We start from the raw sequence: 19,429 nt of genomic DNA, 5'->3' as shown, positions 1-19,429 counted from the left end.
GCCAAGGATGAGATGGAGGGAGTTGGTGGAGAGGTATATGAGAGAGGGGTGTGTGAGTCGGGAGCAGGGCAGTGAAATGGCCGGGGACAGGGCGACTTGGAGGCGATACGTTTGTGGCCACCCCAAACAGGATTGAGGCGTCTGGCAATAGATAGATAGACACACACACACACACACACACATACACACACACACACTTCCATGCATACATACAGACACACTTTCATGCAAACGTACATATATATATGATAATTTTAATTTAATTTTTTTTTTTTTTTTTTTTCTTGCTTTTATATTTTTTTTCTACCTTATATTATACAGATAAACTAATCTAAGGAACCTAAAACTAATCACCTAACAGACAAATCGCTAACCTATACTAAATCCTACAGAGACAAATAGCTAGATTACACTATTGGTAAAAATACCTCGACTAACAGAACACCATCGACTACAGATATGTAATGCCTTTCTACATGACATACCTGCACTCATCACCTGGTGACTGTCAGTTGAGGCACAACCTAATATAGGGGACATCAATATATGAAAGGGAACCAGACGAGTCAGGAACATTTCCATGTAGGTCAGCTGTCGCCCCTAATTAGAATAACTTAAGCAAGATGGTATACTGTATTTACATAATTTGTACAAAAAGTGAAGGACCTCGGCCAACAGACCACCATCGACTGTAAGTGCCCAATACTTTTCTATACTGAACACTTACACTCATCAGCTGGTGACTGTAGGTCGAGGAACGGGGTTTAATGTAGGGGACATCAATATTAGAAATAGATCAGTGGGTGGAGGAACTGTTTCAAATAAGTCAACTGTCAACCCTAATTAACAGTACTATATATACATATTTACAGGTGATAAAAACTATAACCACATAGTAAAAAAAGTCACATCACTCTGATCAGTCCGGTCTCTCTCAGGAAAGCCGTCAATTTATCAGTCATAACAATGTCCCCATCACCCAGGATGGTGGAAAGGGTGAAGGGGACGTCTGCTGCACCGCAGTAATTTATAAGTGAAGCACGTTCACGAGTAAATCGCCGACAGCGCAGGATGATATTATGACTGATAGATAACACCGCATTACAGATGTCACAGTGCGGTGGGAAGCGTCTTTTCATATATGGTTTCATGTGAGTTAAAATGGTGGCATTAAGCCGTAGCCATACTAATACTTTTTCCTTAAGGCGACTAGGGCGGTTGGCGGTGTCCCAGTCGCCTAGGTGCGGCTTACAAGTTGGAATATTTAGTCTGGTCCACTGACCTTGCCACAGAAGATGTATTGATTTCTTTCCGAGAGATAGACTCGACTGTAGATCACGAGGAACGTCCTAAGTCTCCTCGAGCTCTACAGCCGACTTTGCAAGTAAGTCAGCCTGCTCATTGCCGTAGATACGACAATGACCAGGCACCCAGATCAGCGTGAATGACTTGTTGCATGAATGCAACTTATTAACGATGCGGCCCTTGATCTCGTGAGAGTCCGTAGTACAAGATGCAATTGTCTGAAGGGCTGATTTTGAATCTGAAAATATGACAAATGAGTCATGCTTAGAATTGAGAGCATAGTCTATGTCTTTGTCAATAGCAAAAAGTTCGGAGGTAAACACAGATGTATGAGTCGGCAATCGATACCTAAGTGCACATTCATTCGACCACACACTTGCACCCACACATTCACTCGACTTGGAGCCGTCGGTGTACAATTGATGGGACCCCAAGTGACGAACAATGATGTTACAAAAAAAGTGGTTTACCTCCGCCTCCAGCCCCTTGGTCTTTGGTGCTGGGAGCCATGAGACATCCACTGTAAAGCCAGGTGGCTCCCAAGGCGCTATATTTTTAAACACCAACTTGTCACAGTCACTGGGGTCCACACCAAGCTCCTGAGTCAGTAAGTGGAGGCGAACGGCAAGTGGCTGATGCACCCCCCGCAGAAGGTGGTGGTATTGATGCAGGGGGTACAGGCCACATTGCCGATATTACTTTTCCTAAATGTCTTTATGCCATAAGACAAGGCCAGGTGGTCACGGCGAATACGGAGGGGAGGCACATTCGCCTCCACTTCCATACGAGCCACACGGGTACACCGGACGGCTCCAAGACACATTCGCAAACATTTATCCTGTAGCACATCCAATCCTTTCAGTGTGGCATTGGATGCCGAGCCATACACCTGTGCGCCATAGTCTAGCTTCTATCGAATAAAGGACTTATGCACCATTAATAAAGATTTTCTGTCGGCACCCCATGTAGTACCCGCTAGGTACTTAAGGACATTTAATGGTTTATCACAACGAGCAAGCAAAGTATTAACATGAAGTTTAAATTCATTCTGCGATCAAAGTGGAGGCCCAAAAACTTTACAGAATTTTGAAAAAGGTACTGCTTGATTATCCAAAAATAAACGCAAATTGGGGACGTTACGATTAGTGAAGACTACACTGGCACACTTACGGACGGAAAACTTAAATCCCCACCGCAAGGCCCATTGGTGGACGGAGTCAAGGGCTGCTTGAATCCGTCCAGCCGAAAATTGTGCATTACAGGAAGAGTGCCATATTGCACAATCGTCAGCATAGAGCGAGTATTTAAGATTCCTCAGGATGGGAGCTGATGACAGAATATCATTGATCATAATACTAAATAAAGTAGGACTAAGCACACTTCCCTGTGGCACCCCGTTTTCCTGGATAAATATATCCGATGTTATGTTATGGGGCAATTTGACAGAGAAAGTTTTGTCCCTTAAGAAATTTGAAATAAAAATAGGCAAATTTCATCTTAAACCATAAGCATAGAGCTTCATTAGTATACCGTGTCGCCATGTCATGTCATAGGCTTTATGGATGTCCAAGAACACCCCTATCATGAATTCTTTATTGGCAAATGCCTCTGCAATACAATGCTTCCATATTCATTAAATGATCTATTGAACTTCTGTATTTACGGAAGCCACATTGTTGATCATTTAACAAATTCTTTGACTCTAAAACAAAAAGAAGCCTATTGTTTACCATACGTTCCATGACCTTACATAGACAAGAAGTCAACACAATAGGACGAAATGAAGTGGGATTCATAAGACGACCAGCCTCTTTGGGTATCGGTATGATGTGCAGCAAAGTGCCATGAGTTTGGGAACGTTCGAGTCGCTCAAATCTCATTGTACAATGCTAACATCTTAATCAGGTTGTCCTGATTAAGATGCTGGATCATGCCGTACGTGATGGTGTCTGGTCCAGGGCTGGTGTCTTTACAGGATTTAAGGGCAAGGAGCAGTTCATCTAGCGTAAACTCTTGGTTGTACGGGAAGTCTACGCTTCTTCTGTGGCAAAGTCAATAATCTGTAGGGCTCAGCCGTGCGTTTATGGTGTTGAAAACGCGGGTCGTAATTGGATGAGCTACTTACATGAGAAAAACTCCCGGCGAGGATGTTAGCAACGTCCACAGGCTTGTCATAGATGTTATTATTAACCTGAAGGGTTGTAATAGGTATATATGGGCCTTTATTATTTAATATTCTTATAGTGGACCAGACTTTACGTAATGGTGTAGTACGAGTCACCGTGGACCTGCTCCCTGCTCCTGATCATCAGCTGATACACCCCTCCCACCCCTGGGTCTACTACTCGCCCCCCTCCTCCCTCCCTCCCCTCGTGCCGCATACCACGCTGCTCCCCCTTCCCCCTCACCCCCTGCCCCATCCATCAGATCATCAACTGCAACTCCTACAACAACAGTACGAGGAATTACGCAGTGTCTTTTTGTATGTACTCTCTCATCGTCATATTCCTCCGCTGTCTGCTGACATATATGGAAATGTTCCTGACTCGTCTGGTTCTCTCTCATACAGTGATGTTCCCTGTATTAGTTTTCCTCGACTGACAGTCCCCAGGTGGTGGGTGCAGGTATGTAATGTACAAAGGCATTACATATTTTTTTTTTTTTTATGTGTCCAACTCTGGGCAAAGGCTTCACAGCCTGCTTTCAAGGCCCAGTAGTCCTCCTTCATCCTATACACCTCTACATGTCACCACTTCGGCGCTAATACCCACCGTCCATACTGAATACATGCTAGGGCTGTCTCATACAGGACTGGTGTGTTGGTATTAGCGGGGGTATTTTTACGCCATGTCGGCGGGTCTTCTGGTAGATCATATCTGCTGTCAATGGTGTTCTCTTGGTCAGGTTTAGCTATTTGTATCAGGTTTAGCTATTTGTATCTTTGGGCTTTAGCATAGGTTAGCGATTTGTCTCTTAGGTTAATAGTTTTAGGGTCTTTGCTTTTTATTTTCCCCTAATCAGTACTGTAAAATAATAAGTACACAGAAGAGAAACTAAAAAAAAACAAATATATATATATATATATATATATATATATATATATATATATATATATATATATATATATATATATATATATATATATATATATATGTGTGTGTGTGTGTGTGTTTGTATATATGCATGGATGTGTGAGTATATATATAAATATTTTTTCTCAGCCTACCTCACAGCTCCCACAAACCAGCTCCCATGTAACTACCACCGCTGCTGTTATCCCCGTTCCTTCCCTCCCTCTCATCTCACCACCACCCAGCCTTGTCCCTCCACCTGTGTCCCAGCCTCACCCCCTCACACAAGCCTCCTCTGTCTGTACTCTCTCACCTACTCCTTTCCCCCATACATCCTCGCCTCTCTGCCACCCCCTCCCCTCCCCTCCATCCCCCCTACCTCCCTCTTCCCGGTGTCATATGCACGGAGTGACTTTATGCTGGAAGTTACCGTTCCCTTCTCTCTTAAGCCTAAATTAACCTAACCTAACCAAACTCTAACCTAACCTTAACCTAACCTTATCCTAGATCAACCTAACCTAAATAAACCTAAAATAAGCTAATCTTAATTCACGAAATGACTAATTTCACAATCTGCCTGTAACATACATATATATCTTTATTTATATATATTCATATATCGACCTATAGTTACCTACAGGTCGATAAGACATCCAACTGTCTTCCTGGCACATGTATCTCATACAATGTTGTTGATAAATGGCACAAAATTTGAGATAACATGCGGATACTTTCAAAACAGAAGCCAAACAGCCACTCGGCGCATGCGCACTGAGTGAAACGGTTACTTCCAGCATAAGTCACTCCGTGCATACGACAACAGCGAGACCTCTCTCTCTCTTACCTCCCCACTCACTCTCCTCCTCCTTTCCCCCACTTCCCCAACCATCCGTTCCCCAACTCTCTCATGACAATTCTCCGTCTCCCCTCTTGTCCTAATGGCTCCCAAACCCAGACAATATAAAATGTTATCTTGGAACATACGGAGCATCCACCGCCGCCTGGCTGATCTTTCTCATTATGCTTCATCTTATCACCCTGCTGTTATCTGCCTTCAGGAGGCTTTCCCTCACTCTCGTCGCCCCAGACCCCCACCCAGGCTTCGGGGATACCACTGCTATCATACTCCATTCTGGCCAAGGCCTGGTTACATACATTCATCACTCTATTCCTCACACCCTCATTACCAAATCACCTGCCTCTTCTCACTCCTCCCTCTCTCACTTATTTCGCCTCACTGTCAACGATGCCTCTTTGTATATGTGTAACGTCTAGCTCAACATATGACAGAGTAGATAGGCATTGTATGTGGAAGGTATTAAGAATATATGGAGTGGAGGGGAAATATATGTAAAGATATATACGTATATGTATGTGAGCATATGTGCCTCTCACTGCATACATATGTACAGTTGCGGACGTATCAAACGGAAACACCCAGTCCACCAGCGAGGTGGTGTAGTGCTCTCCGCATCTGGTAACACTGATTGGTACGGAACTTCACCGAGTTTCGTTTGGTCGCTAGGACGAACCGAACGCGGTGATCAGTGCCATTGTGCGCAGTTATTGGTGCTATAAATTTAAACAATGTCCTGCCTGTCAATATACTGAAAATAACAACGTTTTATAAATATAGTAATAAAATATTTTCACGCCATACATATTCGTAATTTATTCACATGAAACACTCAGGTTTCGTAATTATGACTTTTGACAAACATCACGAACCATATAACATTTACCGACGGCCAGCATATAAGCCAGTATAACATAGTCTGCATTCCCGTATTGTACCTATCATGATAATCACAAAATTACCGTGATCCCCCTCCTCCCTGACCGTGAACCTGAAACTGGTAGACCTCTTTAGGTGGCGCCACAGGAGGAGGCAGGGTGGGGCCCCTGGGAGACAGGAGGAGAGAGGAGGGGGCAATACTGGTTTGTCTGGTGGGAAAAGGGGCTCTACAGGAGACGAGTGATGTGGTAGGGGAGAGTGGACTTTGGCAGGAAACTAGTATGGGATGGATAAATGATACGCTGGTGACATGGTGCCAAATCAGCTCGTAGTTTAAAGTTAATTATGGAATTTGATAGGCTGTTCAACGTTATGAAGACTTTGGCACATTATGCAGTCTACCAGAACGTTTTGTTGTATTGTCTAAAGGATGACCTACTCCTTATAGGGTAGCACATTACAAATCCAGCAGTATTAGTGTATGGTGACAACTATGTCATCACATGGTGATACAGTAGCTTCGCACAGTGTGCGACATCACAGTGCGCAAATCGCATTGTGCGCGAAAGTGACCAAAAATCATAACCAAAAACCTTGAATGCGCGAGTTTACCTCACAAAACACGAGGTAGAGGCAAGGAGTGGCTTAAAACGCGACCCTCATCCCCACACAACGTGCCAGTGGTGACCTCGAGGCTCGTGGGGAAGGTGCTCAAGAGGACTCTGCAGTAAGATCTCACCAATAACAACTTCGACAATTACTTTTTCGGCAATAACAGTAAGTTAGAATAGATACTCAGTTTCTATAATAACGACGTTTATTTCGCGAATTCCAAGTTGTTATACTGCCAATACGTCCACAACAAGATGAGGAATGAAAACAAACAGGCAAGAAGAGACGAAGGAAATTGCCGAAAATGTGAGCAGTAGCGAGGAGGAGAGGTAGGATCCTCCCCTCACCACCTCCCCTGACTCTCTCGCCGCCGTCCCCTCCACCACCACAGCCCCACCAGACACACCAGCTGCCTCCCCTCCACCTCCACAGCCCCACCTGACTGACCTGCATCACCTGGCATACCTGCAACCCCCACCATAATGACTGTTGCTGCATTCTGGAAGAAATGTAACATTCGACAGGCTGTAAATTTCTTTTGCCAAAGCCTGGAATAATACAACATTGGCAACCGTTAAACAAGCGTGGTGCGGCCAAGGTGGTGGCGGGGGCACTGTAAGTGCATTGCCGTGTCTCAAAATCCATGTTGTTTAAGTCAATCAGGCCTGTTGTCTGCTGTTGTTAAGGTGACTGCCCATATTTTTTTTTATTGTAGCTATATCTGAAGTACACTGTCTGAAAATTTTGACCTTTATTATGTCTCTAAGGGCCAAAAACTGTCCAGGTGTTAGGGGGTGCTGCCCATATGTAATTTTTCCCATAAGATTATGTATTCTCAGTGACCGAATTCACACTGGGAGAGGTCTTGGACCGCCCAGTCTCTCGCACACTGTGCGAGCCTACTGTATATGAAACGTTCCTAGAATGTTTGTTTAATGTCACACCTGTTGTCACAGCGACTGGAAACTATTCTTGTTGCGTTTTTGTAGTAACATCGTGGATGACGACTGATATCGAAAGCAGAGGAGGGGGAGAGAGGAATTTTCTCTTGCAACAATAAATAATAGCTAAAAGTAGTGATTTTTTTTTTTTTTTTTGTGAGGAAGAAGGAACCAAAGGCAATGAGCCTGCAAAACTGTTCCTTCCAAGAGAAAAACAAAATACAAGAGAGAGCCAAATTCAAGATCCATTCATTTCGAGATGCCTGGACACACTGCGTTTGAAAGACTGGAATCATAGGAAGCAGGAAATACAGAGGGAGACAGTTCCGGAGTTGACCTGTTGCATAAATGAAGGACTGGGAGTGACGGTTAACTCTTGCATTAGAGAGTTGGAGAGAAAAGGGGTGAGAGTTTGCTGCTAGATGGGTGCTACGTGCTCGTCGTAGACGTGGAGGAATGCATGCAGACAGTTCAGAGGAACAGTGACCATTGAAGTAGCGATAGAAAAGAGATAAAGATGCAAGAGTGCGGTGAAGAGACAGAGGTTGAAGGGAGTTGGTAAGAAGGGGAGAGTTAATGAGACGAAAAGCCTTTGACTCCACCCTATTGAGAAGAGCTGTATGTGGGAAACCTCCCACACATGAGAGTTGTACTCTACACAGGGGCAGATAAAATCTCTGTATAGAGTCAACAATTGTGCAGGGGTAAAGAAAGAACGGAGTTGGCTTAGAACACCCAATCTCTTGGAGGCAGATTTTACAAGAGATGTAATATGATCTTTCCAAGATAAGTCCCGAGTAAATGAAACCCCAAGCATGTTCAAGGATGATGCAGGATTAAGCTGAATATTATTAAACATTAGTGGGTATACCTGTGGAAGATTTTGACGGGTTGATAGGTGCAAAAACTGATTCTTTGTTGCATTAAAAACAACAATATTATTTTTACCCCAGTCAGAGATACGAGCAAAGCCAGACATTAGGTGTGCCATAGCCTCATCCTTTGTTTGTTCAAGTAACTGCTGAGATGGACGTTGTGGGAATCGAATGGAAAGGTGAAGAGTGGAGTCATCAGCATATGAGTGGATAGGGTTAGATGTACAGCTTAGAAGGTCATTGATGAATAAAAGGAAGAGTTGGTGATAGAACAGAGCCCTGAGGAACACCACTGTTAATAGAGCTAGGAGAAGAACGCTGGCCATCTACAATAGTGGCTACAGAACAACCAGAAAGAAAGCTAGAGATTAAGGCACAGATAGAAGGATAGACAATCTATAAGAGGGCAGTTTGGAAATTAAAAATTTATGCCAGACTCGATCGAAAGCCTTTGAGATGTCAAGTGCAATGACAAAGCTTTTGCCAAAGTCCCAAAAGGAGGATGACCAGGAGTCTGAAAGGTAGGTGAGAGGATTGCCTGTGGAGCGTCCCTGACGGAACCCATACTGACGATCGGTAAGAAGGTTGTGATAGGAAAGATGCTTTAAAATTATTCTATTAAGAATAGACTCGAAAACTTTTGAGATACAAGATGTTAACCCGTCACGTCCTGAGGTTTTCCGCACCTCCGACATCCCCCAGTCCCGAGGTATTTTCAGAAAATTTTTTTTTGGCTAAAACCTCTGCTTTTGGTGAGAAACACCGAAAATTCATAGAGAAATCGCTCACCTGAGGTTTAAAATACTCAATCCAGGTAGGAGTTCCTCCTTACCTGATTGGGTTTTCTAACATGCTGGCACCAAAGAAAACGAGTTCTATGGGAGGGTAACTATTTTATCCACTCATAAACGGTACTTATTTATTTACTTGGTACGAATTTATATGTAGTATTAGAGTATATTGGTTTACAAGCAGTAATATAGGCATTATAAGCATTGTTTCACTCACTAACTCATCACCATTCATGACCTTTTTTTCCCACATTACTTGATCATCATTTCTGACTCTTTCTTCCTCTAATGCTATGTAAACCTTGTCCTCCACATTGTCATCGATTGGGGAATCACTCTGGCCCTGAATGTCTTTATTGGCCAGGTCACTGGTAACAGGTGAATTGCCGAGACAATGGCGTGAGGGGGGGAGGGGGGAGGTTATGCTGTGTAAGGCATTGTCCCTGCTTAGCATCTTGTAGAGGAATAGAGGAAGGTGTCCCGTGTATGCATACGAAAAATCACGCGCGAAAATTGAAAATTGTGCAATTAGGGACCTTGCAATTGCACGATGTACCGGTACGTGGCCGGGACTGGCAAATGCAAAACGTTGCAACGTACCCATACGTTGACGGGACGGGGCGGGTTAAAGCAATTGGACGATTGCTAGAGGATTGGGAATGGTCACCCTTCTTTGGGACTGGCTGAATGAGAGCAAACTTCCAGCAAGAAGGAAAGGTACAAGTTGATAGACAAAGGCAAAACAGTTTGCCTAGGCAGGGTGTAAGCACAGAAGCAAAGTTCTTGAGAACAACAGGAGGGATTCCATCAGGCCCATATGCCTTATTGGTATTGAGGCCTGTGATGGCAGAAAATACATCAGCTGAAGAAATTTTAATGTTAGCCATGAGGAAGTCAGAGGAGGGAAGTGATGGAGGAACAGCACCAGAATCATTTAAGGTGGAATTGGAGGAGAAAGTCTGAGGAAAGAGATCTGCTTTATCAGTAGAAGAAATAGCTACAGAGCCATCAGAGTAGAAAAGAGGAGGGAAGGATGATGAGGTAAAGTTGTTAGAAAAGTTTTTGGCAAGGTGCAAGAAGGAGCGGGAAGAATTTGAATTAGAGAGTTGAGAGCATTTTGTACGGATGAAATTATTTTTAGCAGAGCGAAGAACAGACTTAGCACGATTCTGGGCAGAAACGTATAAAAGATGTGATTCAGCGGTGGGTTGGCTCCGATACCTTTTATAGGTCCTCCCTTGTTGCGGACAGCATTAGAGCAAGCATGATTAAACCAAGGCTTTCTGCATTATTAAAAAGATATGAGAAAGGAATGTATGCTTCCATGCCTGAGAAAATATCCTCCGTAATGCGCAAGGGACACCCATTCCAAGGAAAATCAAAGTACCACCACCTAAGGGCCTCCCAGTTTGCAGCTCGAAAATGCCACAGACGACGTTTCTTTGGAGGGTCCGCAGGCCGCACCGGAGTGACAGGACAGGTTAAGGTGATAAGGTTGTGATTGGAGGAGCCCAATGGAGAGAAAAGATTAACAGTGTAAGCAGAAGGATTAGTTGTAAAGAAGAGGTCAAGTATGTTGGAGCTCTCTTCAAGGTGGTCAGGGATACAGGTAGGGTGCTGTACAAACTGCTCTAGGTCATTAAGGATAGAAAAGGTGTAGGCTTGTTCACCAGGTGGATCAGTGACAGAACAGGAGAGCCAAATGTTGTAGGAACATTGAAATCTCCAAGAATGGAGATTTCAGAGAAAAGAGAAATGGATAGAATGTGTTCCATCGTAGAAGTAAGATAGTCAAAGAATTTTTGATAGTCAGTAGAATTAGGAGATAAGTAAACAGCACAGATATATTTAGTCAGAGAATGACAGGAAAGCCAAACCCAGAGTGAAGAGAATTCAGAAGAATCGAGTTCAGGAACATGAGAGCAAGATAAGTTGTTGCGTATATATACACAACGGCCACCTTTGGGTTTGGAATGAGTATAGAGAAAGGAGAAGGATACAGAAAAGGGTCTGCTGTCAGTTGCCTCAGACGGCTGAGTCTCAGTTAGAAAAAGAAGATGAAGTTTAGAGAAGGAGAGGTGGTGCTCAACAGAGTGAAAGTTAGAGGAAAGGCCACGAATGTTGCAGAAATGAAGAAGAAGAGAGTCAGAGCGTGGTTTCAGGCATCTTGAGTCGTCATCGGGAGAGGGGCAGAAGGTGGGGGCATTTATGGTCCCCCCCCCTGGGGACTCCGAGACTACGTTATTCGCCGCCATTTTTCAAAATTTTGAAAAGGAAGTGTGGTGTGTACTGTGCATGTAGTTTGGTGTTGATAATTAGAGAAATTTGTATTGGAGAGCATGCTGGCCTACTCTCTGTGTTATTGAGACACTGAAAAAGTTCAGCAAAGGGTGATGGTCGGGACCTAGTCCCAAGGGCTGATGAAACGGAGCTCCAACTCTCCCTGTCTTCAGCTTTCCATCCACCTTGGGAGTACTGCCCTGCTCGACTGGTGCTACAGTCTTCTCCAGGTACCAATGGTTCTCGTTAACATCTGTATGGCACCAGTTTAAACCAGCACGTGATTTCCTGGGAGGAGGGGATGGACTGGGTCCCAGGAACATAGGTGGCGTATACTGAGAGATGGGCTAATAGGTGGGGTAGAGAGATGCCTTATCAGCTGTATTATATGATCTTTATGTCGGATTACTGTTAACCCTATAGTGACAGAGTAAACTGTGGTATGAACGACGTGTAACTGTTAAATAATCTGTTGATTCACAACCTCCTGTATTCAGTTTACTGTCCCCCCTTCCGTCTTCCCTGATAACTGCGTGCACCCTTCAGATGGGTACTGACGGGGAAGGGAGATGGCCGTAATGACTGCACCATGAACCATGGGTTATATGTTTATACATCAAAGACATTGTTCAATTGTTTTCTTTAGTGGATTGCAAAATACACCGCTATTCAGCTAAGGCAACAGCTCCATTTTCGGACACCGCTGAGATGTGTAGCTCATTAGTTGCTCTCCGGAAACAGGGCAATGGTCCCTGCATTTATGTTTATCCTGTCTATTTCATACAGTGTGAACGCGCTACTTCTGATTGTTTATCATTACAAAAACACACTGCAGATGAAGTGTGTGTTTATATTTATTATTTAATCAAATCGCGATTTCTGTAACTTGATAGCACAGTTGATGTAATATGCACGTGCTCAGACTGGATAACTGCAGACATTACAACCTTGTTCCACCATTGTTGGCTCGAGAGTTTGTGAAGGAATGCTTACGGCATACGACAATAGGAACCTAAATATAACTAATAAGCTTTAGCAATCTCTTAAATCAACAGCCAAACACGGCATACAGAAAACGGTAACATACAGAGGTATACCTGGGTTATGTATATATCCACCTTTATTATACAGTGGTGCCATACAGATCTTAATGAGAAACATAGGGGGACCATCATTACTGTCAGACTGTTCTGTATTTGCTGGTGATAAATGAAATATCTACATAGGCCTATCACTACTCTGGCGATATCAGTCGTCATCCATGATGATACCACGTAATAGGCTACAAGAGTAATTCCCAATCACTATGACATCACTAACATCTGGACAAACTACAGGGACGTGTAATATATTTGCACATTAGCAAAATTGTCAATTTCCATACATCATAATACAGGGGTACTGAGCCACCCAGTGGAAAGCTTGTAGTAAAAACTGTTACAAACCATTATGGTCAATAGCCATCAATACTTGGCAATCGTCAACATGATGTTTCATGGTCTGACTGTAAAATTCCATATTCTCCATGAAACAAATGATTTGGCCCAGTCAGCCACCTTGTAATCTATCCCTCCCACTTTCGTAGCTCTTGTCGTCTTCCAAAGTTCCAAAGTCCACCTTCCCCTACCCCCTTCACCCCTCGCCTCTAGTCTCCAGTTTGAACGCTATTACCTCCCATTCCTCACCACCTTCCTCCTCCTGTCTCCCAGGTCCCCCACCTCCACCGACCCCTGTGGCGCCACCTCCTGTATGTAGTGAACTTGCTTCGATTTCAGTAGGTCTCACAAATCGTCAGGTACACGATAGGGAGTGATGTGGCGTCATGATAATTTTCTGTTCATTGATAGCTTGGTGGGGAAGCTGGATAACTAAGAGATATGATGAATTATTAACTGTTGCATGGCTCATGACTCGAAACTAAACCACCTCATGAAATCCGTGTCATTCATAATAACTGCCAATATGTAGAGGGGTGTATTGCGTGAGCAATATTAAAAAGCTTTCTGCAATCAGTGTATTTTCTGACGGAACATTGCTCATATATTACCACCAGTAACTGTGCACAGCGGCAATGATCGCCGCAAGTTCGGTTCTGTCCCTAACGAGCGAACGAAACCTGGTGAAGTTCCATTCCACTCAGTGTTTCCCAGATGCGGCAGAGGCACAACACCACCCTCTCTGGTGGACGGGGTGTTTCTGTTTGATATGTCTGCAACTGTTCATACGTGTGTATACTGGGTACCAATTTATTCATCTCAAAACATGTAATGATAATTACTGTAAAGGACTTTGTACCATGTACATGCCATTGTATGTCATTGTTCATTATTGTGCTTGTAATGATAATTTTAGCTTCTGTACCTTCTATGCCTTAAGACAACCGATATATATATATATATATATATATATATATATATATATATATATATATATATATAAATATATATATATATATATATATCTATGTATATATATATATATATATATATATATATATATATATATATATATTGTTACGGAACAGAGAAAAGATAACGTACACTTTTAAGTGAGAATGCTAAAAATCACTACTGTCCCGTAAAGTTCCAGGTTCAAACAAAAGAGTTAGGTAAATTACAAGTTAAAGTTTAATGCTCAAACTAACAACAAAACATTCAGGACTCATAAGGATAATGTAATGGCAAAAAAACAGGTTAAATATATGGTTAACTGCACATAGCCTCTATTAACACGAAATTAGCAAGAGTAAATTTATCTAAGTCAGCCCTGATAAATGATGAGATACCAGATAATACTCAGTGAATGCCAGATAAATAATTACAGATACAAACTATTATCAAAAATGACTGACAAAGCGAACCCTACATAAATTACAAACTTCACTAGGCCTACAAATTAAACTTATGCTATACAGTACAAGAAAAATGTACAACAACAGTTATACTCAAATTACACACAGCTGCTAGATGGTTGGAGATTTCTTGAGCACTCACAATAATAATATCTGTACAGGGGAGGACAGATGATGTGAACAAAATGAGGAGCAGATCTAAGTGGCAATGATGCAGAGACTGAGCTCATTATATAGGGAAGCCAGCAGAGCCTGATAACTTGTAATAAGGACGCGCAAATGAAGCTATGGGGACAAACGGTCGACAATCCCGCACTGAATAACAGAAAGGACGACTTACTCTACTATAACGGTAGAAGGGGGGACTGAGGCAGAACACGCTCGTGATCAAACATGCAGCATACTGTGCGTTAAAATTACACAAAGGATGATGAAATCATAGGCTATGTAACACCTCCCCACACAGAAAAAAGAAATTTACAAAGGAAATTTCTTATTACTGTAAAACAATCGGTCTAAAGTCTAGATGAACAATCTGCAATAACATTTTCTTTCCCCTTGACATGTTGTATGTCTAATGAATACTCCTGAAGAAGTAGACTCCATCTTGTCAATCTCTGATTTTTATCTTTAAACTTACTAAGGAATTTCAGTGGGTTATGATGGGTATAAATGACTATGGGGTCAAAACCAGAACACAAATAAATTGAAAAATGCTGGGGAACCTGTAAAATCCAAGTGCCAAAAGCTCTTTCTCAATAGTTGAGTAGTTCTTTTGAGGTGTGAGTGAACTTCTTACTGTAATAAGATACAGGATGTTCGAATACCCTGATCATCCTCTTGCAGCAAAACAGCCCCAGCTCCTGTATCACTTGCATCAACAGCCATCTTAAAAGGCTTAGCAAAATTTGGAGGTAGCGAGCACTGGCTGACTTAATAGAATAGCTTTAAGTTTGTTGAAAGAGGATTCACAGTTATCGGTCCAGACAAATTTAACTCCCTTTTTCAGTAGGGTCTGTAAGTGGTGATACAAGAATAGAAAAGTTAAGAACAAATCTCCTGTAATAACCTACCACATTCCCAAAAATCTTTGTAGCTCTTTCTCCTACTTTTAGGACTGGGAAGATCACTTTATAACCTGAACCTTAGCTCCTGGTGGTGCAACATGTCCATCACCAATTACATACCCAAGGTACTGAATCTTTAGCTTGACCAAACTCACACTTTGATAAATTAGCTACAAGATTAGCCTGAACTAAACGGTCAAGAAATTTACCTGACATGGCATAGATGATCTTTTCCAGTTGTCACTGAAGATTAATACATCATCAATATAAACAACACACCCTGCCAAACCCTCTGTTACAACATTCATGAGCTTCTGAAATGTGGCTGGTGCATTCCTTCATACCATACGGCATTACAGAACATGCAAAAGCCTTTCCTAGTGTTACAAAAACATGAGATCTCCCTTAGCACGTTCAGTCATAGGTACCTGCCAGTATCCCTTTAACAAACTTCAAACTTACTTCTATGTACCTAGCCTTTCCGATCTTGTCTAATGCAATCTTCCACAACGAGGGAGAGGGTAAGTGTCTGTTTTGGTTATCTTGATTAACACGTCTGTAGTCGATGCAAAGCCGCTGTGACCCACCTGGCTTAGGGACTAGAGTGACAGGGAGAACTCCACTCGCTCTGACAGGGCTCAATCATCTTGTGGTCCAACAGGTAGCCAAGCTCCTTCTGGATGAGAGGAACTTTCACTGGGTTCACACGGTAAGGAGGCAATTTAATTGGCTTTGCAGTCTTCAACATCGACATCATGCATCAACACAGTGGTTCTTCCTGGAGTGGCACGGGAACACTTGCATGGGTACTCCTGCAGTAATGCCGAAAATCTCCTGCCTTTCCTTGGGTGGTAGATGAGAAAGCTTAGTCTGAGATCATTCATGATATCAGGATTCTTCCCCAAACTATCACTCAGGCTCATACTGCATGGGAGAGCTTCACTTGCAGACTCGGGTGGAACAGCTACAGTGCAGACTGGATTATTTTCGTCCCGCTTGTGATATAACTTTAGCATGTTGATGTGACATAGTTGCTTGCTCTTTCTACGAGATCTGGTGTGGCGATGACATAGTTGACATCACTGAGTTTCTTTCTCCACGAAATAAGGACCACTAAACTTTGGCTTGAAGAGGTTGCCCATGAACCGGTAGCAGAATCAAAACCTGATCTCCTGGCTGAAAGTGGCGTAACCTGGACTTCTTGTCATACCAAGTCTTCATCTTCTCCCGAGCAGCTCCTGAATTCCTCTCTCGCCAGCAAAAGCAGTGGACAGCCGTTCTTTGGAAATTCATCACATACTCCAGCAGGTTGACGTCATCTTCCTCCGACAGCCAGCATTCCTTGAGTAGCTTATGTCCTCTTACTTCATGGCCAAACAAGAAGTTCAAAAGGTGAGGAAGCCCAGTGATTCATTTGGAGATTCTCTTGCAGCAAACACAACGAATGGAAGACCTTTATCCCAGTCTTTCTGATGTTCCAAACAGTATTTCTTGAGCATCGATTTGAGTGTTTGATGGTATCCTCTCCAACGCTCCTTGGATCTGGGGATGGTAAGCTGAAGACGTGATCTGGGAGATGCCCAACTCTTTCAGAGACTGCTTGAAAACATTTGACATGAAATTACTTCCCCCGGTCGGACTGTACCTCCTTAGGCAGACCAAACTTTGTGAAGAACCCTAGCATTTCCTTAACCACGTTCTTTGCTGAGATGTTTCTAAGTGGAATGGCTTCAGGACAACGAGTAGCCATATCAATCATGGTCAACACATAAGAAAATCCTGAAGAAGTCTTAGGAAGTGTGGGCCCACAATATCCACCAACACACGGGTGAAAGGCGCCTCAAAAGGAGGAATGGGAACTAGAGGTGCAACCTCTTCGGTCTGATTACACTTCCCCACAACTTGACAGGTGTGGACAAGACTTACAATACCAGGAAACATCCCTGGAAGATACCTGGCCAGCAGAAGTGTTTCAAAATGCGTGCCACAGTCTTCTCCTTACTCCAAGGTGTCCTGCCAAACTGGAATCATGAGCCACTCTAATGATATCCTGCCTACAAACACGAGGGATGACAACTTGATGTACAACCTCCCATTCACAGTCGGCTGATGCCATAGTCTCCACTTCCTCATAAGTACTCCTGACTTTACATAATAACAAGTAGAAGCACCGGCTGACTTTTCCCTCACTGCAAGCAGAGCGGGCTAGACCTTTCAACTCAGGGTCAGCAACCTGCAACTCAACCAACTCTTGACGAGACAAATTATCAACACTACGGGGTACTGGCTCATCTGGTGAGTGGTCCAAATTAGCAAGAAAAGTGTCAGCTAGGATCACATCATCATCATCATTATCCCTTAAATCACCAGTAACTTTACACTTAGCCCTAGTGACATCAAATGAGGGTAACGCATCAGCGACATCACAATCCTTTGACGCAGCAACTGGTTTTACTAGACAACTGAGGAGCTGGACACACTTTGACTTCCACCAATATCATTTCCAAGTAAGAAAGTTACACCTGACATTGGGAGTGTCTCAACCAACCCAACCATAACAGAACCATTAACAAAACCAGACTCTAAATTCACTCTGGCACAGAGTGCAGGAACAGAGAAGTAATTATTCTCTACACCTTGTAAGATTACAGTTTCATCAGAGGAATTAAAATTAGAGCCTAGAAACACTGGTCAGCATAAGGGATTGGCAAGCACCTGTATCACGATATATTTTAACTGATTTCCCCTGTCATTACTGTCCAGAGGACTGACAAAAACCATCAGACAGGAAATTAAAGGGGCACATGAACTCTTGAGAGTGTCACCCACGTTACTGCCTGGGAAAGAGGAGCTCCATCATGAGAATTTCTAAGCTACCCCCTCAAAGCAGGTTCAGTTAACTCAGTTAAAGAATTCTGGGAACTCTCAAGAGTGGACACTAGACCAATTGACTGAATACGTAAAGACTCCTTTTTGTTCACATCACGCTGTTCCCCCTGAAACATCTCTCCGTAGTATGACCAAGCTTACTACAATAAGTACATTTACTTTTCTGAAATCTAGTGAAGCTGGTATTTACTTCCTGAGAAACATCATCCTTATTCACTTTCCTGTTACCTGTACTCTGAGTAGAGGCAACGTACTTACTCTCAGCTTTCCCTTTTTCTTTAGAATATCTCTTGTGAGTGAGAACATACTCATCAGCTAAAACTGCAGCATCAGACAAATTATCTATTCTTTTCTCATCAAGATATAGGCTTACATCTTTATAAATACACTTTTTGAAATCCTCCAGCAAAATCATCTGCTTAAATTCTACCAAAATCAGAATCCACCCTCTTAGAATTTAACCACTGCTCTAACAGATCTTCTTTGATTTTTGCATACTCAACATGGGATTGCTTATCTTGCTTGTAAGTTGTCCTAAATTTTACTCTATAGGCTTCAGGAACAAGCTCATAGGCCTTGAGAATCAAGCTCTTAACTACATCATAATTAATACATTGATCCTGAGGCAAAGATGCATAAGTTACTTGAGCTTTACCGGTGAGAACAGTTTGAAGGAGTACTGTCCAATAATTCTTAGGCCAATTAAAACATGTAGCTACCCTCTCAAACAAACTGAAAATACTTTGTTAAATCAGATTCATTAAAAGGAGGGACAAGTTTAACATTTTTTAGCCACATCAAAATCATCAGAGCTAGATGATCCAGTTCCACCTTTGTTTTATGCGATACTCATGGTCTGCCTGAATCCTAGCAAGTTCAACTTGTGCCTGTATCTGTGCCTCCTGGAATCCGAACTTGAGATTCCGCCTCCTTAGGCTTGTATTCAGCCTCCTTGGCACGTGCTTGAAATTCAGCCTCCTTAACACGAGACTCCGCCTCCTTAGCACAAGCC

The sequence above is a fragment of the Coenobita brevimanus genome, chromosome 91 (assembly GCF_032717465.1).
Source record: "Coenobita brevimanus isolate Jiangsu-jjx chromosome 91, ASM3271746v2, whole genome shotgun sequence".
NCBI lineage: Eukaryota > Metazoa > Arthropoda > Malacostraca > Decapoda > Coenobitidae > Coenobita > Coenobita brevimanus.
This window is presented reverse-complemented; position numbering follows the sequence as displayed.